The 26,459-nt window shown below is 44.7% G+C and overlaps 1 non-coding gene across 1 annotated transcript; it reads right to left on the reverse strand.

The window, feature by feature from the left end:
- Positions 1 to 24,262: 24,262 nt before the first annotated feature.
- Positions 24,263 to 24,427, reverse strand: LOC134994951 (U1 spliceosomal RNA). Its single transcript, XR_010197868.1, has one exon. It is a non-coding gene; the product is annotated as a U1 spliceosomal RNA (small nuclear RNA).
- Between the last annotated feature and the right edge of the window lie 2,032 nt (positions 24,428 to 26,459).

Below are 26,459 nucleotides of genomic sequence, written 5' to 3' on the forward strand. Positions count from 1 at the left end.
CAGCTCTTTGCAAAAAAAAAGATATTGGCAAGTAAAAGCTGTCTTGTACCTTTGCATTTTTCTCCCAAACGAAGGACACTAGAAAGAAAATTTTAAAGCCTCCTGTTAGGCCATCATCTACACGGCATAGCCCTGAATTTTCCAATGCGCAGCTATTTGCAAAAGAGAGATATTGGCAAGGAAAAGCTGTCTTGTACCTTTGCATTTTTCTCCCAAACGAAGGAAACTACAAAGAAAATTTTAAAGCCTCCTTGTTAGGCCATCAACTACACGGCATAGCCCTGAATTTTCCAATGCGCAGCTTTGTGCAAAAGAGAGATATTGGCAAGGAAAAGCTGTCTTGTACCATTGGATTTTTCTCCCATACGAAGGACACTAGAAAGAAAATTTTAAAGCCTCCTGTTAGGCCATCATCTACACGGCATAGCCCTGAATTTTCCAATGCGCAGCTCTTTGCAAAAGAGAGATATTGGCAAGGAAAAGCTGTCTTGTACCTTTGCCTTTTTCTCCCAAACGTAGGACACTAGAAATTTTTTTTTAAAGCCTCCTGTTAGGCCATCATCTACACGGCATAGCCCTGAATTTTCCAATGCGCAACTCTTTGCAAAAGAGAGATATTGGCAAGGAAAAGCTGTCTTGTACCTTTGCATTTTTCTCCCAAACGAAGGACACTAGAAAGAAAATTTTAAAGCCTCCTGTTAGGCCATCATCTACACGGCATAGCCCTGAATTTTCCAATGCTCAGCTATTTGCAAAAGAGAGATATTGGCAAGGAAAAGCTGTCTTGTACCTTTGCATTTTTCTCCCAAACGAAGGAAACTACAAAGAAAATTTTAAAGCCTCCTGTTAGGCCATCAACTACACGGCATAGCCCTGAATTTTCCAATGCGCAGCTTTGTGCAAAAGAGAGATATTGGCAAGGAAAAGCTGTCTTGTACCATTGGATTTTTCTCCCAAACGAAGGACACTAGAAAGAAAATTTTAAAGCCTCCTGTTAGGCCATCATCTACACGGCATAGCCCTGAATTTTCCAATGCGCAGCTCTTTGCAAAAGAGAGATATTGGCAAGGAAAAGTTGTCTTGTACCTTTGCATTTTTCTACCAAACGAAGGACACTAGAAAGAACATTTTAAAGCCTCCTGTTAGGCCATCATCTACACGGCATAGCCCTGAATTTTCCAATGCGCAGCTCTTTGCAAAAGAGAGATATTGGCAAGTAAAAGCTGTCTTGTACCTTTGCATTTTTCTCCCAAACGAAGGACACTAGAAAGAAAATTTTAAAGCCTCCTGTTAGGCCATCATCTACACGGCATAGCCCTGAATTTTCCAATGCGCAGCTCTTTGCAAAAGAGAGATATTGGCAAGGAAAAGCTGTCTTGTACCTTTGCATTTTTCTCCCAAACTAAGGACACTACAAAGAAAATTTTAAAGCCTCCTGTTAGGCCATCATCTACACGGCATAGCCCTGAATTTTCCAATGCGCAGCTTTGTGCAAAAGAGAGATATTGGCAAGGAAAAGCTGTCTTGTACCATTGGTTTTTCTCCCAAACGAAGGACACTAGAAAGAAAATGTTAAAGCCTCCTGTTAGACAATCATCTACACGGCATAGCCCTGAATTTTCCAATGCGCAGCTCTTTGCAAAAAAAAGATATTGGCAAGTAAAAGCTGTCTTGTACCTTTGCATTTTTCTCCCAAACGAAGGACACTAGAAAGAAAATTTTAAAGCCTCCTGTTAGGCCATCATCTACACGGCATAGCCCTGAATTTTCTAATGCGCAGCTATTTGAAAAAGAGAGATATTGGCAAGGAAAAGCTGTCTTGTACCTTTGCATTTTTCTCCCAAACGAAGGAAACTACAAAGAAAATTTTAAAGCCTCCTGTTAGGCCATCAACTACACGGCATAGCCCTGAATTTTCCAATGCGCAGCTTTGTGCAAAAGAGAGATATTGGCAAGGAAAAGCTGTCTTGTACCATTGGATTTTTCTCCCAAACGAAGGACACTAGAAAGAAAATTTTAAAGCCTCCTGTTAGGCCATCATCTACACGGCATAGCCCTGAATTTTCCAATGCGCAGCTATTTGCAAAAGAGAGATATTGGCAAGGAAAAGCTGTCTTGTACCTTTGCATTTTTCTCCCAAACGAAGGAAACTACAAAGAAAATTTTAAAGCCTCCTGTTAGGCCATCAACTACACGGCATAGCCCTGAATTTTCCAATGCGCAGCTTTGTGCAAAAGAGAGATATTGGCAAGGAAAAGCTGTCTTGTACCATTGGATTTTTCTCCCATACGAAGGACACTAGAAAGAAAATTTTAAAGCCTCCTGTTAGGCCATCATCTACACGGCATAGCCCTGAATTTTCCAATGCGCAGCTCTTTGCAAAAGAGAGATATTGGCAAGGAAAAGCTGTCTTGTACCTTTGCCTTTTTCTCCCAAACGTAGGACACTAGAAAAATTTTTTTAAAGCCTCCTGTTAGGCCATCATCTACACGGCATAGCCCTAAATTTTCCAATGCGCAACTCTTTGCAAAAGAGAGATATTGGCAAGGAAAAGCTGTCTTGTACCTTTGCATTTTTCTCCCAAACGAAGGACACTAGAAAGAAAATTTTAAAGCCTCCTGTTAGGCCATCATCTACACGGCATAGCCCTGAATTTTCCAATGCTCAGCTATTTGCAAAAGAGAGATATTGGCAAGGAAAAGCTGTCTTGTACCTTTGCATTTTTCTCCCAAACGAAGGAAACTACAAAGAAAATTTTAAAGCCTCCTGTTAGGCCATCAACTACACGGCATAGCCCTGAATTTTCCAATGCGCAGCTTTGTGCAAAAGAGAGATATTGGCAAGGAAAAGCTGTCTTGTACCATTGGATTTTTCTCCCAAACGAAGGACACTAGAAAGAAAATTTTAAAGCCTCCTGTTAGGCCATCATCTACACGGCATAGCCCTGAATTTTCCAATGCGCAGCTCTTTGCAAAAGAGAGATATTGGCAAGGAAAAGTTGTCTTGTACCTTTGCATTTTTCTACCAAACGAAGGACACTAGAAAGAACATTTTAAAGCCTCCTGTTAGGCCATCATCTACACGGCATAGCCCTGAATTTTCCAATGCGCAGCTCTTTGCAAAAGAGAGATATTGGCAAGTAAAAGCTGTCTTGTACCTTTGCATTTTTCTCCCAAACGAAGGACACTAGAAAGAAAATTTTAAAGCCTCCTGTTAGGCCATCATCTACACGGCATAGCCCTGAATTTTCCAATGCGCAGCTCTTTGCAAAAGAGAGATATTGGCAAGGAAAAGCTGTCTTGTACCTTTGCATTTTTCTCCCAAACTAAGGACACTACAAAGAAAATTTTAAAGCCTCCTGTTAGGCCATCATCTACACGGCATAGCCCTGAATTTTCCAATGCGCAGCTTTGTGCAAAAGAGAGATATTGGCAAGGAAAAGCTGTCTTGTACCATTGGTTTTTCTCCCAAACGAAGGACACTAGAAAGAAAATGTTAAAGCCTCCTGTTAGGCCATCATCTACACGGCATAGCCCTGAATTTTCCAATGCGCAGCTCTTTGCAAAAAAAAGATATTGGCAAGTAAAAGCTGTCTTGTACCTTTGCATTTTTCTCCCAAACGAAGGACACTAGAAAGAAAATTTTAAAGCCTCCTGTTAGGCCATCATCTACACGGCATAGCCCTGAATTTTCTAATGCGCAGCTATTTGCAAAAGAGAGATATTGGCAAGGAAAAGCTGTCTTGTACCTTTGCATTTTTCTCCCAAACGAAGGAAACTACAAAGAAAATTTTAAAGCCTCCTGTTAGGCCATCATCTACACGGCATAGCCCTGAATTTTCCAATGCGCAGCTTTGTGCAAAAGAGAGATATTGGCAAGGAAAAGCTGTCTTGTACCATTGGATTTTTCTCCCAAACGAAGGACACTAGAAAGAAAATTTTAAAGCCTCCTGTTAGGCCATCATCTACACGGCATAGCCCTGAATTTTCCAATGCGCAGCTCTTTGCAAAAGAGAGATATTGGCAAGGAAAAGCTGTCTTGTACATTTGCATTTTTCTCCCAAACTAAGGACACTACAAAGAAATTTTTAAAGCCTCCTGTTAGGCCATCATCTACACGGCATAGCCCTGAATTTTCCAATGCGCAGCTTTGTGCAAAAGAGAGATATTGGCAAGGAAAAGCTGTCTTGTACCATTGGATTTTTCTCCCAAACGAAGGACACTAGAAAGAAAATTTTAAAGCCTCCTGTTAGGCCATCATCTACACGGCATAGCCCTGAATTTTCCAATGCGCAGCTCTTTGCAAAAGAGAGATATTGGCAAGGAAAAGCTGTCTTGTACCTTTGCATTTTTATACCAAACGAAGGACACTAGAAAGAAAATTTTAAAGCCTCCTGTTAGGCCATCATCTACACGGCATAGCCCTGAATTTTCCAATGCGCAGCTCTTTGCAAAAGAGAGATATTGGCAAGTAAAAGCTGTCTTGTACCTTTGCATTTTTCTCCCAAACGAAGGACACTATAAAGAAAATTTTAAAGCCTCCTGTTAGGCCATCATCTACACGGCATAGCCCTGAATTTTCCAATGCGCAGCTCTTTGCAAAAGAGAGATATTGGCAAGGAAAAGCTGTCTTGTACCTTTGCATTTTTCTCCCAAACTAAGGACACTACAAAGAAAATTTTAAAGCCTCCTGTTAGGCCATCATCTACACGGCATAGCCCTGAATTTTCCAATGCGCAGCTTTGTGCAAAAGAGAGATATTGGCAAGGAAAAGCTGTCTTGTACCATTGGTTTTTCTCCCAAACGAAGGACACTAGAAAGAAAATGTTAAAGCCTCCTGTTAGGCCATCATCTACACGGCATAGCCCTGAATTTTCCAATGCGCAGCTCTTTGCAAAAGAGAGATATTGGCAAGGAAAAGCTGTCTTGTACCTTTGCATTTTTCTCCCAAACGAAGGACACTAGAAAATTTTTTTTAAAGCCTCCTGTTAGGCCATCATCTACACGGCATAGCCCTGAATTTTCCAATGCGCAGCTCTTTGCAAAAGAGAGATATTGGCAAGGAAAAGCTGTCTTGTACCATTGCATTTTTCTCCCAAACGAAGGACACTAGAAAGAAAATTTTAAAGCCTCCTGTTAGGCCATCATCTACACGGCATAGCCCTGAATTTTCCAATGCGCAGCTCTTTGCAAAAGAGAGATATTGACAAGGAAAAGCTGTCTTGTACCTTTGCATTTTTCTCCCAAACGAAGGACACTAGAATTAAAATGTTAAAGCCTCCTGTTAGGCCATCATCTACACGGCATAGCCCTGAATTTTCCAATGCGCAGCTCTTTGCAAAATAGAGATATTGGCAAGGAAAAGCTGTCTTGTACCTTTGCATTTTTCTCCCAAACGAAGGACACTAGAAAGAAAATTTTAAAGCCTCCTGTTAGGCCATCATCTACACGGCATAGCCCTGAATTTTCCAATGAGCAGCTTTGTGCAAAAGAGAGATATTTGCAAGGAAAAGCTGTCTTGTACCATTGGATTTTTCTCCCAAACGAAGGACACTAGAATGAAAATTTTAAAGCCTCCTGTTAGTGCTTCATCTACACGGTATAGCCCTGAATTTTCCAATGCGTAGCTCTTTGCAAAAGAGAGATATTGGCAAGGAAAAGCTGTCTTGTACCTTTGCATTTTTCTCCCAAACGAAGGACACTAGAAATAAAATTTTAAAGCCTCCTGTTAGGCCATCATCTACACGGCATAGCCCTGAATTTTCCAATGCGCAGCTCTTTGCAAAAGAGAGATATTGGCAAGGAAAAGCTGTCTTGTACCTTTGCATTTTTCTCCCAAACGAAGGAAACTAGAAAGAAAATTTTAAAGCCTCCTGTTAGGCCATCATCTACACGGCATAGCCCTGAATTTTCCAATGCGCAGCTCTTTGTAAAAGAGAGATATTGGCAAGGAAAAACTGTCTTGTACCATTGGATTTTTCTCCCAAACGAAGGACACTAGAATGAAAATTTTAAAGCCTCCTGTTAGTGCTTCATCTACATGGTATAGCCCTGAATTTTCCAATGCGTAGCTCTTTGCAAAAGAGAGATATTGGCAAGGAAAAGCTGTCTTGTACCATTGGATTTTTCTCCCAAACGAAGGACACTAGAATGAAAATTTTAAAGCCTCCTGTTAGTTCTTCATCTACACGGTATAGCCCTGAATTTTCCAATGCGTAGCTCTTTGCAAAAGAGAGATATTGGCAAGGAAAAGCTGTCTTGTACCTTTGCATTTTTCTCCCAAACGAAGGACACTAGAAAGAAAATTTTAAAGCCTCCTGTTAGGCCATCATCTACACGGCATAGCCCTGAATTTTCCAATGCGCAGCTCTTTGCAAAAGAGAGATATTGGCAAGGAAAAGCTGTCTTGTACCTTTGCATTTTTCTCCCAAACGAAGGACACTAGAAAGAAAATTTTAAAGCCTCCAGTTAGGCCATCATCTACACGGCATAGCCCTGAATTTTCCAATGCGCAGCTCTTTGCAAAAGAGAGATATTGGCAAGGAAAAGCTGTCTTGTACCTTTGCATTTTTCTCCCAAACGAAGGACACTACAAAGAAAATTTTAAAGCCTCCTGTTAGGCCATCATCTACACGGCATAGCCCTGAATTTTCCAATGCGCAGCTTTGTGCAAAAGAGAGATATTGGCAAGGAAAAGCTGTCTTGTACCAATGGATTTTTCTCCCAAATGAAGGAGACTAGAATGAAAATTTTAAAGCCTCCTGTTAGTGCTTCATCTACACGGTATAGCCCTGAATTTTCCAATGCGTAGCTCTTTGCAAAAGAGAGATATTGGCAAGGAAAAGCTGTCTTGTACCTTTGCATTTTTGTCCCAAACGAAGGACACTAGAAATAAAATTTTAAAGCCTCCTGTTAGGCCATCATCTACACGGCATAGCCCTGAATTTTCCAATGCGCAGCTCTTTGCAAAAGAGAGATATTGGCAAGGAAAAGCTGTCTTGTACCTTTGCATTTTTCTCCCAAACGAAGGAAACTAGAAAGAAAATTTTAAAGCCTCCTGTTAGGCCATCATCTACACGGCATAGCCCTGAATTTTCCAATGCGCAGCTCTTTGTAAAAGAGAGATATTGGCAAGGAAAAACTGTCTTGTACCATTGGATTTTTCTCCCAAACGAAGGACACTAGAATGAAAATTTTAAAGCCTCCTGTTAGTGATTCATCTACATGGTATAGCCCTGAATTTTCCAATGCGTAGCTCTTTGCAAAAGAGAGATATTGGCAATGAAAAGCTGTCTTGTACCTTTGCATTTTTCTCCCAAACGAAGGACACTAGAAATAAAATTGTAAAGCCTCCTGTTAGGCCATCATCTACACGGCATAGCCCTGAATTTTCCAATGCGCAGCTCTTTGCAAAAGAGAGATATTGGCAAGGAAAAGCTGTCTTGTACCTTTGCGTTTTTCTCCCAAACGAAGGACACTAGAAAGAAAATTTTAAAGCCTCCGGTTAGGCCATCATCTACACGGCATAGCCCTGAATTTTCCAATGCGCAGCTCTTTGCAAAAGAGAGATATTGGCAAGGAAAAGCTGTCTTGTACCTTTGCATTTTTCTCCCAAACGAAGGACACTAGAAAGAAAATTTTAAAACCTCCTGTTAGGCCATCATCTACACGGCATAGCCCTGAATTTTCCAATGCGCAGCTCTTTGCAAAAGAGAGATATTGGCAAGGAAAAGCTGTCTTGTACCTTTGCATTTTTCTCCCAAACGAAGGACACTAGAAAGAAAATTTTAAAGCCTCCTGTTAGGCCATCATCTACACGGCATAGCCCTGAATTTTCCAATGCGCAGCTCTTTGCAAAAGAGAGATATTGGCAAGGAAAAGCTGTCTTGTACCTTTGCATTTTTCTCCCAAACGAAGGACACTAGAAAGAAAATTTTAAAGCCTCCTGTTAGGCCATCATCTACACGGCATAGCCCTGAATTTTCCAATGCGCAGCTCTTTGCAAAAGAGAGATATTGGCAAGGAAAAGCTGTCTTGTACCTTTGCATTTTTCTCCCAAACGAAGGACACTAGAAAGAAAATTTTAAAGCCTCCTGTTAGGCCATCATCTACACGGCATAGCCCTGAATTTTCCAATGCGCAGCTCTTTGCAAAAGAGAGATATTGGCAAGGAAAAGCTGTCTTGTACCTTTGCATTTTTCTCCCAAACGAAGGACACTAGAAAGAAAATTTTAAAGCCTCCTGTTAGGCCATCATCTACACGGCATAGCCCTGAATTTTCCAATGAGCAGCTTTGTGCAAAAGAGAGATATTGGCAAGGAAAAGCTGTCTTGTACCATTGGATTTTTCTCCCAAACGAAGGACACTAGAATGAAAATTTTAAAGCCTCCTGTTAGTGCTTCATCTACACGGTATAGCCCTGAATTTTCCAATGCGTAGCTCTTTGCAAAAGAGAGATATTGGCAAGGAAAAGCTGTCTTGTACCTTTGCATTTTTCTCCCAAACGAAGGACACTAGAAAGAAAATTTTAAAGCCTCCTGTTAGGACATCATCTACACGGCATAGCCCTGAATTTTCCAATGCGCAGCTCTTTGCAAAAGAGAGATATTGGCAAGGAAAAGCTGTCTTGTACCGCACTCAAGGGCCCACAGCCGCCGGCATTACAATGAGTCACAATGACTCATTGTATCATGCCGCAGCCGCACACCAGCGCTCCCGTCGGGTCTGCGTCCTGCGACTCCCGCCGCCCGCCCGTCGTAACGAACAGATCAGGCCAGGGCACTACGGGCAGCAGCCGCAGCACCAGACACGCTGCCGCCTCTGTAACACACGAAGAGGGAGGAGGGTCGCTTGGAGATGAGAGGAGCAGCGGCACGGGGGGGAGGAGGAGGAGACTGGAGGTGAAGGAAGGAGCCGCAGCAGCGCTTTGTTACTGGTGGAGGCGCTGCTGCTGCTGCCCCTCTGCTTCACTATAGGCTGTCTTCCGAGAACAGCCTATAGTGAAGCAGAGGGGCAGCAGCAGCAGCGCCTCCACCAATAACACAGCGCTGCTGCGGCTCCCTCCTCCACCTCCCTTCTCCTCCTTCTCTACTGCCCGGGAATCGTCAAGCTGCACGAGGAGCCTGAGCCAGCGGAGAGGGTAAGTATAATTCTTCTTTCTTTCTTTCTTTCTTTCTTTCTTTCTTTCTTTCTTTCTTTCTTTCTTTCTTTCTTTCTTTCTTTCTTTCTTTCTTTCTTTCTTCTCTTTCTTTCTTGGGACTGCCTGCCGCTATGTGTAAAAAGGGGGAATCTGCCTGCCGCTATGTGTAAAAAGGGGGAATCTGCCTGCAGCTATGTGTAAAAAGGGGGACTGCCTGCCGCAATGTGTAAAAAGGGGGAATCTGCCTGCCGCAATGTGTAAAAAGGGGGAAGCTGCTTGCCGCAATGTGTTAAAAGGGGGAATCTGCTTGCCGCAATGTGTAACAAGGGGGAATCTGCCTGCCGTAATGTGTAACAAGGGGGATGCTGTCTGCCGTAATGTGTAACAAGGGCACGCTGTCTGCCATAATGTGTAACAAGGGCAAGCTGTCTGCTGTAATGTGTAACAAGGGCAAGCTGTCTGCTGTAATGTGTAAAAAGTGTACGATGTCTGCCATTATGTGTAACAAGGGCAGGCTGACTGCTGTTATGTGAAAAAAGTGTACGCTGTCTGCCGCTATGTTTAACAAGGGCAGGCTGTCTGCCGTTATGTGTAAAAAGTGTACGCTGTCTGCCGCTATGTTTAACAAGGGCAGGCTGTCTGCCATTATGTGAAAAAAATGTACGCTGTCTGCCGCTATGTGTAACAAGGGCACGCTGTCTGCCGTTGTGTAAAAAAGGGGGATGCTGTCTGCCGTAATGTGTAAAAAGGGGACGCTGTCTGCTGTAATGTGTAAAAAGAGGACGCTGTCTGCTGTAATGTGTAAAAAGAGGAATCTGTCCGCCATAAGGTGTAAAAGGGTCTCTACCTGGTGTAGTGGTGCTACTGTGCGGCGTAATTTGAATAATGGAGACTACTGTGCACCGTTTTATGAATTGGTATTATTTTGTGGCCACACCCCTTAACCACGAAGCCACGCCACTATGTTTTTTTGCGCGCGCCTACGGCGCGCACTGCCCCTGTTTTGCATGCAGGGGTGGGGCTCCAATGCCATTTCTTGCACACACTGCTAAAATGTCTAGTTACGGCACTGTTGCTAGGTATCCACTTCCCTGAGCAGGCCCCCCTCACCAGATCCTCTCCAGGAGTGAGGGGGTGGACTTGGATGGGATGGGATGGGGGGGGGGCCCAAGCCATTTTGTCGCACATGGGCCCACTGCTCGCTAGTTCCGCCACTGGGGGGCACGTCTAAAACTCTTCAGACAGTTCTGGATTCATTCGGACCTGGACTCGTGGGTTTTACAAATAGTGTCCCAAGGGTACAAACTGGGGTTTCAAGAAGTTCCCCCTCACCAATTGTTCAAATCAGCCTTAGTCAGCAGGGAGAAGGTTTTTATTCAAGCCTCTTCGTGGTCCCGAAGCCGGACGGCTGAGTCAGACCAATCTTAAATCTGAAATCCCTTAATTTCTACCTAAAGAAATTCAATTTCAAGATGGAATCTCTCAGGGTAGTGATCTCCAGTCCGGGGGATAAAGGAGATTTCATGGTTTTGGTAGACATAAAGGATGCCTACTTACATGTTCCCATTTAGCCACTGCATCAAGCTACCTGAGGTTTGCAATTCAGGATTGTCATTACCAATTTCAGACGTTGCCGTTTGGTCTGTCCACGGCTCCGAGGATTTTCACCAGGGTGATGGCGGAAATGATGGTTCTCCTTCGCAAGCAAGGAGTCACAATTATCCCGTACTTGGATGATCTCCTGATAAAGGACGCGATCCCGGTACCAGCTGGTGCAAAACATCTACTCTCCCTGACAGTTCTTTAACAACATGGTTGGCTCCTAAACTTGCCAAAATCGCAGTTGGTCCTAATGACGCGGTTGTTGTTTTTGGGAGTGATACTGGACACAGAAGAGGTTTTCTTCTAGTGGAATGGCTCTGGAGATCCAGAGTCTGGTCAAACAAATTCTGAAACCAGCAAGAGTGTTAATCCATCAATGCATTCGGTTGCTGGGGAAGATGGTTGCGGCCTACGAGGCCATTCAGTTTGGCAGGCTCCATGCCAGAGTGTTCCAGTGGGACCTGTTGGACAAGTGGTCCGGATCCCACCTACACATGCACCGGAGGATAATCCTGTCTTCCAAGACCAGAATCTCACTCCATTGGTGGCTGCACAGTTCTCACCACCTAGAGGGGCGATGGTTTGGAATCCAGGACGGGATCCTAGGGACCACGGATGCAACCCTCCGAGGCTGGGGAGCAGTCACACAGGGGGAAACATCCAAGGAAGATGGTCAAGTCAGGAAAGTTGTCTCCACATAAATGTTCTGGAGTTAAGGGCCATTTAATAACTGCAGACACAGTACGCACTGGGACGGGTGCCCAGCATCCTCTACGGAATAAGAGAAAAGGATTTACCAGTAGGTATTAAAATCCTATTTTCTCTAAAGTCCTAGAGGATGCTGGGGACTCCGTAAGGACCATGGGGATAGACGGGCTCCGCAGGAGACATGGGCACTTTAAGAAAGACTTTAGTTCTGGGTGTGCACTGGCTCCTCCCTCTATGCCCCTCCTCCAGACCTCAGTTTGATACTGTGCCCAGTGGAGACTGGGTGCTTTTCAGGAGCTCTCCTGAGCTTTCTGACAGAAAGTATTTTGTTAGGTTTTTAATTTTCAGGGAGCACTGCTGGCAACAGACTCCCTCATCGAGGGACTGAGGGGAGAGAAGCAGCCCTACTCTCTGAGTTGCAAGGTCCTGCTTCTTAGGCTACTGGACACCATTAGCTCCAGAGGGATTGGTACGCAGGATCTCACCCTCGCCGTCTGTCCCAGAGCCGCGCCGCCGTCCCCCTCGCAGAGCCGGAAGATAGAAGCCGGGTGAGTATGAGAAGAAAAGAAGACTTCAGAGGCGGCAGAAGACTTCATGATCTTCACTGAGGTAACGCACAGCACTGCAGCTGTGTGCCTTTGCTCCCATACACCTCACATACTCCGGTCACTGTAAGGGTGCAGGGCGCAGGGGGGGCGCCCTGGGCAGCAATATAAACCTCTTTCGCAAAAATATAACATATTTACAGCTGGGCACTGTATAAATGTATGAGCCCCCACCAATTTTACAGTTTAAGCGGGACAGAAGCCCGCCTCCGAGGGGGCGGGGCTTCTCCCTCAGCACTCACCAGCGCCATTTTTTCTCCACAGCACCGCTGAGAGGAAGCTCCCCGGACTCTACCCTGCTTATACCACGTTAGACAAGAGGGTTGAAAAGAGGGGGGGGGGCACATAATTCGCAAATTACATACAGCAGCACTACTGGGCAAACATTAAGTTACTGTTTTATTCCTGGGTTATATAGCGCTGGGGTGTGTGCTGGCATACTCCCTCTCTGTCTCTCCAAAGGGCCTTGTGGGGAAACTGTCTTCAGAAAAAGCATTCCCTGTGTGTGTGGTGTGTCGGTACACGTGTGTCGACATGTCTGAGGAAGAAGGCTATATTAGAGAGGAGCGGGAGCAAATGAATGTGGTGTCTCCGCCGACAGCTGATTGGATGGATATGTGGAATGTTTTAAATGCTAGTGTAAACTCATTGCACAAAAGATTAGACAAGGCAGAAGCTTTGGGACAGTCAGGGTCTCAACCCATGCCTGATCCTATGTTGCAGGGACTGTCAGGGTCTCATAAGCGCCCACTATCCCAGTTTGTTGACACAGATACCGACACGGATTCTGACTCCAGTGTCGATTACGATGATGCAAAGTTACAGCCAAAATTGGCAAAATCCATTCGATTTATGATTATGGCAATAAAAGATGTTTTGCACATCACAGAGTAACCCCCTGTCACTGACAAGAGGGTACATATGTACAAGGGAAAGAAGCCTGAGGTAACCTTTCCCCCCTCACACGAGCTGAACGAGTTATGTAAAAAAGCTTGGAAATCTCCAGATAAAAGACTGCAGATTTCCAAAAGGATTCTTATGGCGTATCCTTTCCCATAAACGGATAGGTTACGATGGGAATCCTCCCCTAGGGTGGACAAAGCATTAACACGCTTATCCAAGAAGGTAGCCCTCCCATCCCAGGATACGGCTACCCTCAAAGAGTGTGCTGACCGCAAACAGGAGATTACCCTGAAGTCCATTTATACACATTCAGGTACCTTACTCAGACCGGCAATTGCGTCGACCTGGGTGTGTAGTGCTGTAGCGGCATGGACAAATGCCTTATCTGAGGGGATGGATAGCCTAGACAAGGTTACTATTTTATTGACCCTGGGGCATATAAGAGATGCTGTCCTATATATGTGTGTATGCAAACTACCGGTGGTGCTGCAGGGCCCACACCCTTTTACTTGTCTTGTAGAGCAGCTCTGAAGCTGTTACAGTGCCCAGCTGCTGCAAGAAATCAGCTTGAATGCTTCAGGGGCTTGGGCATGGCCAACATGAGCCCCACACCGAAGGAGGGTGGGGGTGTTTAATGCAAACTTGGGGTTATCCAAGCGCCGCAAAAGACCGCCATGCCCCTTTTCTCTTTTCATATACAGATGAGGGTTCAAGCCAACTTTGGCCCACTGCTGGGATGACATCACTGAATGCAAATCCGTCTGCTGCAGACCTTCCCCCAGGAATGCTTGCAATAGTTGTTGCATATGGTTTAATGTCTGAGGGTGCTTCAGTATTAGGCAGCCTTCCGCCCTCCCATGTTCATCTGAAAAGATGTGGTCTCCCTGCAGTTGTTGTCCCCAGACGAGAGTTCCCTTGTGCTTCCTCAGTTAAATCTCCTTAACTTGACGAGGGTGTGCCCGAGCAGCCGCCCTCCCCAGCCCTTTCCCAACACATACTTATCTTGCATATGAGATCTCTTGATCATGAAGATAGTTCTCACAGGTTGAGGTTCATCCTGGCCCCGCTCCCCGCTGGAGAGCGCTGATGGGGACAGCAGCGGGGCTTCAGCAGCAGGGTGAGTATGTGTGGCGAGAGACCTCCCTTCCCATGTGCAGGCCTGCAGAGTGTGCCGCGCAGGATGGGGCATGTGACACTCTCCCTCCCTGGGGCTCTTCCAGATGTAGCTCCTCAGCAGTATTTTTCCCGGGCTGCGCGGCGCTCTCCCCGACTGGCATCTGCACTGGAACACTGCCTTCCTCAACGCAACATCAGCAGGGGGCCCGGGCCTCATCACCATCCCAGGTCTTTCTCATGTATGTATCATGTATGTGTGTGTGATATATGTATGAATCATATATGTTTGTGATAGATATATATATATATATATATATGTATCTATCTATCTATCTATCTATCGTATGTGTGTGTATATATGTATCTATCATGTATGTATGTATGTATGTATCTATCTTGTATGTATGTGTTCTATCTATCTATCTATCTATCTATCTATCTATCTATCTATCTATCTATCTATCTATCTATCTATCTATCTATCGTGTGTGTGATATATGTATGTATCTATCATGTATGTGTTATATGTATGTATCACACCTTCCTCTATACATATACATACATACATACATACACACACCTATATCTGTACGTACACTGACATACACACACCAACATCTATACATAAACACGCTGACCCTAAACGTACACCAACGTACCCACATGTGAATCTATACATACATGTGCTGACACCTGGACATACACTGATGTACCCACACCTAACATCTATACATACACATGCTAACAACTGGACGTATACAGACGTACCCACATTTGCATCCATGCATATATAGATGTAGGTGTGTGTACATCAGTGTACGTCCAGGTGTCAACGCGTGTATGTATAGATGCAGGTGTGGGTACGTCTGTGTATGTCCAGGTGTCAGAATGTGTATGTATAGATGCAGGTGTGGGAACGTCAGTGTAGGTTCAGGTGCCAGCGCGTGTATGTATAGATGCAGGTGCTTGTATGTCCAGATGTCAGTGCATGTATGTATAGATGCAAGTGTGGGTACGTCGGTGTATGTCCATTTGTCAGCGCGTGTATATATAGATGCAGGTGCTTGTATGTTGGTGTATGTCCAGGTGTCAGCATGTGTATGTATAGATGCAGGTGTGGGAATGTTGGTCTATGTCCAGGTGTCAGGGCGTGTATGTATGGATATTAGGTGTGGGTACATCAGTGTATGTCCAGGTGTTAGCGCATGTATGTATAGATGCAGGATAATAATCGCACAGCGTGCCCCCCGCCAACCACAAACCTCCCCCACCCCCCTGTATGACATAAACACCGCTAATTCCACTTACACACAATAATTTCAGTTTGCGACCAGGAGCCGGCAATGTATGTGCACCCAAATGAAGCCACTGTACATGCCCTGCAGGCTGCTATGTACTGCACAGGTGCAACAAATTTAAATGCCCTATCTTTAAAATGGGGCATATTTTACTAAATTAAAAAAAACTGTAACTTTCTGTAAAACCTTAACCCCAAAAGGCACTACACTAACATCGAGGTGTAGAGTTGGATGTTGATCCAAGGCACCAATAGGCTAAAGCTTTGACTGTTCCCAGGATGCCTTGCACCGCCTCCTCTATAACCCTGCCCAGTGGCGTAACTAGACATTTGTGGGCCCCATAGCAAAATTCTGAATGGGCCCCCCAGCACTCAACAAGAATGAGTGGCGTTTGGGGTCAGAAAAGTAGAGGGGAAGGGCTCTGACAGAGTAGGGGGCAGGACATGAATGAATAGAAACTGAGGTGTCCATTATATAAAGAAATACAGTATGTGTGTCTGTGTGTATATCACACACACACATATAAGGGAAATTCAAATGCCCTCAATTATTGCACCCATTACACTCTGGTTTAGGTGCACAAAGCACCTAAACCTGAATAAAGTAATGGGCGCGATCGTGAAAAGACACCGTTTGGTTGCCCAAATGGGTCTCTTTGCACACATTTCAGCTTGTTTCCCCTGGGGGTAGCGAGCTGAAATAAACATGTCGCACCCGTTGGCAGCAACATTAGAATAGCTGCTGACGGGCACGATTGAGGGAGGAAAGGGACATTTGAATCCAGCCCATAGATGCAATGTGAATATGTAATTTGTACCTTCCTATCTTAAAATGTATATAGTAGTGTATACACTAGAGGTCTTTCCGAACCCCCTAATCCTAACATTGTAATTTGCTTTAGGGCGCACCTCCAATTAGTCTAGTGTTTCGTATTTTCACATTAAATACTTTCTTGCATTGGTTGATTAAAGATTAGATCGTATATTTTTCTAGATATAGCTGTGCATAGTCTACAAGGCTACATGCTTCTCCCCTAACTAGAGATGTGCAGCGGGCATTTTTCGTGTTTCATGTTTTGGTTTTGGTTTCGGATCCGCAGTTGTGTTTTGGATACGGACGCGTTTTGGCAAAACCACCCTTTCGGGTTTTGGATTCGGGTGATTTTTTTTTAAAACCTCAAACAGCTAAAATCATAGAATTTGGGGGTAATTTTGATCCTATAGTATTAAGCTCAATAACCATAATTTCTACTCCTTTCCAGTCTATTCTGAACACCTCACACCTCCCAATATTATTTTTAGTCCTAAAATTTGCACCAAGGTCCCTGGATGACTAAGCTAAGCGACCCAAGTGGGCAGCACAAACACCTGGCCCATCTAGGAGTGGCACTGCAGTGTCAGACAGGATGGCACTTAAAAAAATAGCCCCAAACAGCACATGATGCAAAGATAAATAAAAAAAGAGGCGCAAGATGAAATTGTAGTGTGTCTCTCCTGCTCAGTGTCAGTTCTCAGTAGTATCCTCATCAGTGCTCAGTATCACTGCTCATTGTCTTGTGCTGCATTGTGGTGCTCAGTATACTAGAGTACATTACTAATAGTCCAGTGCTGCATCTTGCTGCTCAGTGTCAGTTCTAGTATCCTCATCAGTGCTCAGTATCACTGCTCATTGTTTTGTGCTGCATTGTGGTGCTCAGTATACTACAGAACATTACTAATAGTCCAGTGCTGCATCTGGCTGCTCAGTGTCAGTTCTAGTAATCTCATCAGTGCTCCGTATCACTGCTCATTGTCTTGTGGTGCTCAGTATACTACAGTACATTACTAATACTCCAGTGTCTTGTGCCGCATATGGCTGCTGTAGGGTGCTGTGGTAGTGTCCTGTCACTGTGCATATGTCATTATTCCAGTCACAGTGATATCTGGTATCTATCTAGTGGTATCTAATTCCAGACATTACCACCGTCTAATTCCAGATATATTACTGGCATATAATTCCACACATTAAAAAATGGAGAACAAAAAGGTGGAGGGTAAAATAGGGAAAGATCAAGATCCACTTCCACCTAGTGCTGAAGCTGCTGCCACTAGTCAAGGCAGAGACAATTCAATGCCATCAACATTATGTAATGATTATACGATACATTATATATCATATCATTGTATGGTTGTAAAATACAACTTAAAAACTTTAATGAATAAATACATAAAGTAGCTTTTATGTAACCTTTTTAAACCTATTAGCATAGACCGAATCTCATCGTGTGTATAGGCCTTTAGTTCAACAACAGCATGGGACCAGTTAGTGTGTTTTGACCACTGCACAGCACCTGGTGTTATATAGTAAGCACCACTATGGCATAGTATACAGCATTATGGGCCTGATATGAGTGTAACCAGCGGTGATGTGGAATGCAGTAGGAGGTGCTGTTTAGTAAGCACCACTTCTATATTCACCATGCAGTATATTGTGTGAATATAGAAGTGTTGGCTGTGTTATGTATTAGAGTAATTATTGCAGCTCCCAGCTAAAATTGCAACAATGTAATTTAGTGACAAGCTGCAGAGATTAACCCTTTCTGTGGCTGCTGCACAACCTCTATTCATATCGCTGAATTCAATTAGGGAGATGTTCTCACCCCGCGAGCAAGCGCAGGTATATGCCACACTTATGGTAACATTGGATTTGCAGATATTTTCTTGCAGGGGTGTTTCTAAACAATTTGGCTTTAAATGCGTGCCCCCCGCCACCATTGGCATTAAAAATTGTGCCCCTCCCCCATATATATATATATATATAAAAAAAACTATATTTGCGTGAGCGCTCCGGATGGGATGGGGGGGCGTGACCTCGCAAAAATGGGTATGGTCTCCATAAAATGGGCGTAGCCTTGCAGGCAAAGACTACCTTACACCCCAGTTCTTGACCCTGCACCAACAGACCTCGGCCACCACAGGGAAAAAAGTACAGTAATTTCCACCATGTTAAGCCCCACACATTAATGCCCTTTGGAACATATTATGTCACTCACCACAATATCTGTGATACACTATGCCCTACAGTAAAGCTTCTAATTACTTTTACAAAAACTGCTCAATGCCAAGAGTTTCACGTGCTGGGTGTCATGCTCATTGCCAGGGGTTTCACTCTCTGGGTGTCATGCTCATTGCCAGGAGGAATGCAGTAGGAGGTGTTATATAGTAAGCACCACTATGGCATAGTATATAGCATTATATATATTGTGAGCACTGGTGATGTTGAGTGCAGTAGAGCTGCTGCTGGGTAATTACAATTGACTACAACCACCAATATATTCTGCTGCACTATATATATGCAAAGCTAATTCTGCTGGGTAATTACAACTGACTACAACCACCAATATATTCTGCTGCACTAAATCTATATTTGCAAAGCTAATTCTGCTGGGTAATTACAATTGACTACAACCACCAATATATTCTGCTGCACTATATCTATATATGCAAAGCTAATTCTGCTGAGTAATTACAATTGACTACAACCACCAATATATTCTGCTGCACTATATCTATATATGCAAAGCTAATTCTGCTGGGTAATGCAAATTGAAACATTATTGCATAGTATGTGATTTTGAAGTACTTTTTTAAAGTTTTGAATGATATAGACCCAGTTTAATCTTTGTGGAATGCCTGGTTGTTGTTTTTAAGGTAATTTATTGCCTGGCATTTGAGGGGGTGGGGTGTGGTTACAGATTTCAATTATTGGTTTCACTTGTAATAGTCTTCTACTTAAGTCCAATGGTGTAGGCTGTGCAAAGCCGTTTGGCTGTGCATTTATTGATCTAAGCGTGCATTTTTATCAAAGCGTGATAAAATTGACACATAACAGCAGCGTTCAATCAGCGTTAATTTATCTTCAGCTGATATTGATTGTGAATTGACGTTTCTTCTCTTCTTGTCACCTACAGGTAATTACAATTGACTACAACCACCAATATATTCTGCTGCACTATATCTATATATGCAAAGCTAATTCTGCTGGGTTATGCAAATTGAAACATTATTGCATAGTATGTGATTTTGAAGTACTTTTTTAAAGTTTTGAATGATATAGACCCAGTTTAATCTTTGTGGAATGCCTGGTTGTTGTTTTTAAGGTAATTTATTGCCTGGCATTTGAGGGGGTGGGGTGTGGTTACAGATTTCAATTATTGGTTTCACTTGTAATAGTCTTCTACTTAAGTCCAATGGTGTAGGCTGTGCAAAGCCGTTTGGCTGTGCATTTATTGATCTAAGCGTGCATTTTTATCAAAGAGTGATAAAATTGACACATAACAGCAGTGTTCAATCAGCATTAATTTATCTTCAGCTGATATCGATTGTGAATTGACGTTTCTTCTCTTCTTGTCACCTACAGGTAATTACAATTGACTACAACCACCAATATATTCTGCTGCACTATATCTATATATGCAAAGCTAATTCTGCTGGGTAATGCAAATTGAAACATTATTGCATAGTATGTGATTTTGAAGTACTTTTTTAAAGTTTTGAATGATATAGACCCAGTTTAATCTTTGTGGAATGCCTGGTTGTTGTTTTTAAGGTAATTTATTGCCTGGCATTTGAGGGGGTGGGGTGTGGTTACAGATTTCAATTATTGGTTTCACTTGTAATAGTCTTCTACTTAAGTCCAATGGTGTAGGCTGTGCAAAGCCATTTGGCTGTGCATTTATTGATCTAAGCGTGCATTTTTATCAAAGCGTGATAAAATTGACACATAACAGCAGTGTTCAATCAGCGTTCAATCGAAGTGAAAAAGAAGGAAAACAGAAGCACACCAATCTAACAAAACAAAGAAAACTGAAGAACTAATAACAAATGTGAGTCACTTACTCCTCAGATCACTCACCTCCTGATTGTTGCATCTGATTACATAGCACAGAACTACCTTACTTGGACATTTCATAAACCATCCATTTCACCTACAAATGCCTGTATCTGTATTATTGTAATTTTGTTTTTTAAGCACAGCTGCACCAATGCAATTTTACCTGCAAACACTTAAAACATCTAACATAATTACCATTGCTTCTTAAACCTCTCACAATCCTTTCATTTCTTACACTCCAAATACTTTTCTGCACCCACTTTATCTACGCTTTTGACTCATTACATACTAAATCTACACCCCTTGAGCCTACACTGCTTTTCTCACCTGCATTTCTGCAATTCTTCTGCTCGGATTGCCTTACAGTCTCCTCTCCTACTTCCACTTTCCCTCAACCTATTTACCTACTTAACACTATGTCAAGGTTTTCTTATACTCCCCACATCACTCAGTGTCTACCTAATAATGTATCTTTATCCTTCCCCCCTAGTCTCCTCCACCTCCTCCTCTCTCCCCTCCTCTGTCTCCCCTCCATCCCTCTGTTTCCTTCCCCCACCTTTCCTGTTACCCCACTTTCATTCACCTCTGCCCCATGGTCCTGCTACCCCACAACTCAGCCCTGCTCCCTCTCTCCCTTCCCTGTCACCTCCCCACACCCCCATCCACATCACACTGACCTCCCTCCCTGCCCACCTCCTGCAGTTTCCCCTCCTAGCTCAGGCACCCGTACCATCACTACTCTCTCATCATCCCTGCCCTCAAAGTTAATCCCACCTCATCGCTACAGCAACCCTGAAAATCTAATTCACATCTCTCCCACAAACTCATACCCCCTATCCTGTGCCCTCTGGAATGCCAGATCTGTTTATAACAAACTGGTCCCCACTCATGACCTTTTCATTTCCAACTCCCTACACCTACTAGCCATTACTGAAACTTGGATTACGCCCTCTGACACTACTTCTGCTGCTGCTCTCTCTGCTGGGGGCCTTACATTCACACACACACCCCGACCTGGGGGTCGCCATGGGGGTGGTGTTGGGGTCCTTTTACCTTCTAGTATCGGCGTACGAGGTTACTTCCAGAAAATGTGGAGAAGATGATGATCATCAAAATGAATTATAATCAATTCCTCCGTGGAGACATTTACCAGCAATTGCCTCCAGAAAGTACACAGGGATCTGAGATGGTGGATTCCAGTGGGGACGAATTAATAATATGTGAGGGGGGCAATGTACACAGTGAAAGGGGTGAGGAATCGGAGGATGATGAGGTGGACATCTTGCCTCTGTAGAGCCAGTTTGTGCAAGGAGAGATTGATTGCTTCTTTTTTGGTGGGGGCCCAAACCAACCAGTCATTTCAGTCAGCCGTGTGGCAGACCCTGTTGCTGAAATGATGGGTTCGTCAATGTTTTTCTTTTCAATCTAAGCCCCTGCAGTTTTCTGTAAGAATCTGCTTCGCTATGATGATCAACAAGTCACAAGGGCAAACACTCAGGGCTGGAGGTGTAGATCTTAGGACCAGCTGCTACAAGCATGGCAAAGGTGTCACTATCATTGGTGACACCCAGAGAGGCAGCGAGGGAGATTGTAATGCAGTGCGCGCAGATAAGCAGTGCAATGGTAAAAAGGAGGCATGGTCTCATAGGTAGGGGTGTGGCATGTTTTCCTGAATCTCCATTTTGTTGCTCCGGGTATCCCGGGGGTTGAGTGCTGCACCCGGGGACTAGTGTGTGAGTGGTGCTGGCTCCTGCACAGTGACAGAAACTGGGTGTTGCACGTAATGTTACAGTGAAACACCAATATTCTGTCACTGAAGAGGAGCCGGCACTTTGGTGTCACCCCCCTTGGCGGGTGACACTCGGGTGTGGGCCGCAACCCCGTTGTGATGCCACTGACCCATGGGAAGCTTTACGTGGCTTACCCATGTGTTAGTAGCCCCAAGCATCTTTTGTGTTAGTCCCTGAAGAAAAACTTCAAATATTTACAAATACATTTTGTAATCAATGGGCCTAATTCAGTAAGGATTGCAAATTCTGCTAAGTTACAGAATTTGCAATCCTTTGGTTCGCATGCTGGGGCCACCCAGCATGCCGCCTCCCTTCTTGACCACGCTGAAATTGCAGTCTCAGCGCAGTTCAGCGTGATCATAAAAAATGGGTTAGCCTCCTGTTGGTGCAGACTGTATGTGTGCGCAGGAAGCCGCCACCATTTTTGTGATCGCAGCTGCTGCATGTGATGTCATGCAGCAGCTCTGACCATGCCTCCTGTTTCTCCGTTGCCGACCCCATTTTGTAGCCCTGCCCATGCACCGCTCCATCTCCGACTTGGAAATGGATTGTTGCTGACCCCCCCCCCCAGCACCGATTGACAGTCAGAAGCGATCGCATTATCTGCGGGGTGCCGCAGAAAATGCAGGCGCATGCGTATGCTCTTAGCAATTTTTGCAGTTGGATTGCTTATTGCGATTGCAATCCAACCTGAATCAGGCTCTATTACCTATCACAATGCACTGCGGGTAGTACAAAATGGGGTTAATATAAGAGAAAACCCCCCCAGAGCTGTGCTCCTTAACTGTCCCTGGTGGCTAGTGGAGCGGCTGCCCAGTAATCAGTGTCCACGCCAGTGCGCACATGGCCCACCCCCTACAGCCACGCTGGATCACGGTATAGTGTGGGCACAGAAGTCCCTTACCTCCCTTTCATCAGCGGCCTCGTGATCCCGGAGGGCGGTGTGTGTGTGACTGACCTTAGGAAGAAACCGGAGCCTCCGCTGCAGTGACCCAGCAACCAGGGCACGGGAGTATACTGCGCCGCTGGGAGTGATGGAGCTGCAGTAAAGATGTCTATTAGACCTAACCTGCTGCAGCCCTTGTAGATTCTTATAAAAAAAAGTTCTTCTTTTCTTGTCAAAATTAATAGCTAAGAATAGGCTGCCTGAGGCAGCCCCCTGTTAAGTGGCCTGCTACTGAAGGCACCAACTACAAACTGAGCTCCCTGTTCATGGAAGCGAGGTTATAGAGCAGGGGGCGCTGAGCATCTTGGGAACAGTCAAAAGCTTTGAGCCTGTTGGTGCCTCAGATCAAGATCCTACTCTACACCCCAATGTGAATCCTTGTGGAGTCCAGTGTACCCCACAGAAGAAATGAATGTGTCACACCCATTGGCAGCAACATTAGAATAGCTGCTGATGGGCACAATTGAGAAAGGAAGGGGGGGAAACATTTGAATCCAGCACATATATGTAATTTGAATATGTCATTTGTACCTTCCTACTTTAAAATGTAATGGATGAACCTCACCCTGTGAGAACTATCTTCATGATCAAGAGATCTCATACGCAAGAAAAGCATGTATTGGGATAGGGCTGTGGAGAGCGGCTGCTCGAGCACACCCCCGTCAAGTTAAGGAGATTCAACTGAGGAAGCACAAGGGAACTCTTGTCTGGGGACAACAACTGCAGGGAGACCACATCTTTTCAGATGAAAATGAGAGGGCGGAAGGCTGCCTAATACTGAAGCACCCTCAAACATCAAACCATATGCAACAACTAGTACAAGCATTCCTGGGGAAAGGGCTGCAGCAGACGGATTTGCATACGGTGATGTCATCCAAGCAGTGGGCCAAAGTTGGCTGGAACCCTCATCTGCATATGAAAAGAGAAAAGGGGCGCTTGGATGACCCCTAGTTCGCATTGAACACCCCCCACCCTCCTTTGGTGTGGGGCTCATGTTGGCCATGCCTCAGCCCCTGAAGCATTCAAGCTGATTTCTTGCAGCAGCTGGGCACTGTAACAGCTCCAGAGCTGCTCTGTAAGGCAAATAAAAGGGTGTGGGCCCTGCAACACCACCTGTAGTTCGCATTGTGCGTTGGAAGGCACAAAGTAAGCAGACGGGAGAAGTCAGGATAGTGCGCAAGGGAATAGAAGGGAGGGGCTCAAGAAAAGAGAAGTGGAAACAGACAGCAAACTAGGCTGGAGAGAGACCTGAGACAATGAGATCTAAATTATACCAGAGCCAACCAGGGGAAAGCACAAATGCAGCCCCCCCCCTACCACAAATTATGCAGTCGAGATTCCCACATTTGGGGAAATCACAGAGGTCAGCATACCCAGAATGCAATGAATGAACCTCACCCTGGGAAAACAATCTTCATGACCATGGTATCACCTAAGCAAAATAAGTATGATTTGAGATAGGGCTGGGGAGGGCCGCTGCTCAGGCACACCTCCGTCAAGTAAAGGAGATTCAACTGAGGCAGCACAAGGGAACTCTCATCTGGGGACAACAACTGCAGGGAGAACACATTTTCAGACGAATGTGTGAGGGCAGAAGGCTGCCTAATACTGAAGCACCCCCCAAACAACAAACCAAATGCAACAACTAGTGCAAGCATTCCTGGGGGAAGGCCTGCAGCAGATGGATTCGCATATGGTGATGTCATCCAAGCAATGGGTATAGTTGGCTGCAACCCTCGTCTGCATATGAAAAGAGAAAATGGTCACGCAGGGCATGGCGGCCTTTGTGGGGTTGCGCTTGGATGACCCCTAGATCGCTTTATACACCCCCATCAGTGTGGGGCTCATGTTGGCCATGCCCCAGCCCCTGAAGCATTCAAGCTGATTTCTTGCAGCAGCTGGACCCAGTAACAGCTCCAGAGTTGCTCTACAAGACAAGTAAAAGGGTGTGAGCCATGCAGCAGCACCTGTAGTTTGCATACACACATATATAGGACAGCATCTCTTATATGCCCCAGGGGCAATAAAATAGTATCCTTATCTAGGGTATCCGTCCATGCCGCTACAGCACTACACATACACACCCAGGCCGACGCAATTGCCGGTCTGAGTAAGGTACCTGAATGTGTATAAATGGACTTCAGGGTAATCTCCTGTTTGCGGTCAGCAGACTCTTTGAGGGTAGCCGTATCCTGGGACGGGAGGGCTAACTTCTTGGATAAGCGTGTTAATGCTTTGTCCACCCAAGGGGAGGATTCCCATCGTAACCTATCCGTTGATGGGAAAGGATACGCCATAAGAATCCTTTTGGAAATCTGCAGGAGATTCCCAAGCTTTTTCACATAACTCGTTCAGCTCGTGTGAGGGGAAAAGGTTACCTCAGGCTTCTTTCCCTTGTACATATGTACCCTCTTGTCAGGGATAGGGGGCTCCTCTGTGATGTGCAAAACATCTTTTATTGCCATAATCATATATCAAATGTATTTTGCCAATTTTGGCTGTAACTTTGCATCATCGTAATCGACACTGGAGTCAGAATCCGTGTCGGTATCTGTGTCAACAATCTGGATAGTGGGCACTTATGAGACCCTGACAGTCCCTGCGACATAGGATCAGGCATGGGTTGAGACCCTGACTGTCCCAAAGCTTCAGCATTGTCTAATCTTTTGTGCAATGAGTTTACACTAGCATTTAAAACATTCCACATATCCATCCAATCAGGTGTCGGCGGAGACACCACATTCATTTGCTCCCGCTCCTCTCTAATATAGCCTTCTTCCTCAGACATGTCGACACACGCGTACCGACACACCACACACACAGGGAATGCTTTTACTGAAGACATTTCCCCCACAAGGCCCTTTGGCAGAGCTGGCCCTAACCAATATGATGCCCTAGGCAAGATTTTGCCTGGTGCCCCCTAGCACCACCGCTGGTTCCGCCTCTGACCTTGCACCTCTTTCCCAGCACCATCAACCCTCACCCATAACAGTACTTATTTTGGTGTTTGTACCCCCTATATTTTAAACAGGAACAGTTCGCACATTTGGCGCACAGTCCAAAAAGGGGTGTGTTTTTGCTGGCAATGGGCATGTCCACACAATAGTACCCCCAATTAAAATTCCGCCACACAGTACTGCAATTTTATTCACATTTGATCACGCGATAGTGTCCATAATTCACATTACATCCCACAGTAGTATCACTTTACCTTATAAACGTTACTTCTCACAGTAGTGCTCCTTATTCACATTACATCACACTGAATTGCTCCTTATTTACATTACACCACACCCTATTGCTCTTTATTCACATTAGACGACACAGTAAATGCCCTTTCTATACGCAACGCTACATATTAGAGCACCTTATACACATAATGCCACACATTAGTAATGCATTTATACACATAATTCCACACAGTAATGCCCCTTACACATATGAGACACATCATTAATGTCCTTATAAACATAATGCGTCT

The sequence above is a fragment of the Pseudophryne corroboree genome, unplaced genomic scaffold, assembly GCF_028390025.1.
Source record: "Pseudophryne corroboree isolate aPseCor3 unplaced genomic scaffold, aPseCor3.hap2 scaffold_1341, whole genome shotgun sequence".
NCBI classification, from domain to species: Eukaryota; Metazoa; Chordata; class Amphibia; order Anura; family Myobatrachidae; genus Pseudophryne; species Pseudophryne corroboree.